The following is a 2,169-nucleotide window of genomic DNA, read 5'->3' as shown; positions in this document are numbered from 1 at the left end:
ACAGACTTATTAATTGCTCATATGCAAGCTCAGACTAAGGCTGAAGAAAATTTAAACAAGTCCACAAGAACCCAAATATGACCTTAAGTGTATCCTACCTGAATTTAGAGACCATCTCAAGAACAAATTTGATGCATGAGACACTACTGACTGAAGACCAAAGGAGTTTTTAGATGTCATAAAGAACATCATCCTTGAAGAAAGCAAAATTTCAATAAAAAGACAGGAAATAAAGAAAAGGCCAAAGTCTATATCAGAAGCGACTCTGAAACTTGCTCTTGTGGGTAGAGAAGCTAAAGTGACTAGAAGAAATGATGAAATAAAAGAGCTGAATGGAAAATTTCAAAAGGCAACTAAAAAATAACTAGGAAATTTAATGAAATGTGCAAAGACCTGGAATTAGAAAACCAAAAGGGAAGAACACACCCAGCAGTTCTCAAGCTGAAAGAATTAAAGAAAAAAGTCAAGCCTTGGGTTGAAATACTGAAGGATCCTATGAGCAAAATATTGAATGAGGCAAGAAGCTTCAAAAGAAGATGGAAGGAATACAGAGTGTCACTGTACCAAAAAGAATTGGTCAGTCTGTAGTCATTTCAAGAAGTAGCATATGATCAAGAACTGATGGTATTGAAAAAGAAGTCCAAGCTGTATTGAAGACAATGGGGAAAAACAAAGCTTCAGGAATTGATGTAATACAAATTGAAATATTTCAACAAACTGATGCAGTACTGGAGACACCACTCACTCATCTATGCCAAGAAACCTGGCCAACTGGAAGAGATTCATATCTGTCCCCATTCCAAAGAAAGGTGACCCATCAGAAAGCAGATTTCACTGAATGAAATTGAATGAATTTCATTGAATGACAATATCATTAATAGCACATGTAACTAAAAATTTTGCAGAGAATTCAAAATTAGTTGCAAAGGTACATTAACAAGAAGTTACCATAAATTCAAGTCAGATTCACAACTATATGCGAGATGGCAGATACCTTTGTTGACTTCAGATGGATCTTGGCTGATAGCAGAGAACACCAGAAAAATATTTACTTGTGCTTTATTGAATATGCAAAGGCATTCGATTGTGTAGATCATAAACTATAGATAATTTGCAAAGAATGGGAATTCCAGTGCACTTTATTGTGCTCATGAGGAACCAAGAGACAGTTATTCGGACAGAATGAGGAGATACTGAATGGTTTAAAATCAGGAAAGGTGTGAGCCATGGTTATATCCTTTCACCATCCATATTCAGTATGAATGCTGAACAAATAATCTAAGAAGATGCATTATATAAAAAAAAACACATGACATCAGGATTGGAGGAAGGCTCATTAACAACCTATGATATGCAAATGATACAACCTTGCTTACTAGAAGCAAAGAGGAGTTGAAATACATACTTTTTTTTATGGAGATAAAAAACTACAGCCCTCAGTATGGATTGCACCTCAATGTAAGACAATAAAAAATCACTAAATAATGCCATGATAAATGGAGAAAAGATTGAAGTTTTCAAAGACCTCATTTTACTTGGATCCATAATCAATGTTCATGGAAGCATCAGTCAAGCAATCAAATGACTTATGGCATTAAGCAAATCTGACACAAAAGACTGCTTTAATGTGTTGAGAGCAAATATATTATTTGAGGACTAAGGTATGCCTGTACAATGCTGTCTGTGATAGGATAATATCTATGTGCCTACAGGGAAGCCCAGTTAATACCACTATTATTCAAATGTATGCACCAACCACTAAAGTCAGTAAGGATGAAATAGAAGAATATTACCATCTCCTTCAATCTGAAATTGATCAAACATGCAATTAAGATGTATTGATCATTACTGGTGATTGGAATGCAAAGGTTGGAAGCAAAGAGGAAGGATCAGTAGTTAGAAAATATGGCCTTGGTGATAGGAATGATGCTGGAGAATGCATGATAGAATTCTGCAAAACTTAAAACATTTACTGATGAAGATCAAAGAATACATCCTTCAGTATGGATTGTATCTCAATGTAAAGAAAACAAAAATACTCACCACTGGACCAATAAACAACATTCTTATCAGTGGAGAAAAGATTGAAGTTGTCAAGGACTTCATTCTTCTTGGATCAACTATCAACACTCATGGAAGCAGTAGTCAAGAAATCAAACGATGTATTGC

The sequence above is a fragment of the Chrysochloris asiatica genome, unplaced genomic scaffold, assembly GCF_000296735.1.
Source record: "Chrysochloris asiatica unplaced genomic scaffold, ChrAsi1.0 scaffold00026, whole genome shotgun sequence".
NCBI lineage: Eukaryota > Metazoa > Chordata > Mammalia > Afrosoricida > Chrysochloridae > Chrysochloris > Chrysochloris asiatica.
This window is presented reverse-complemented; position numbering follows the sequence as displayed.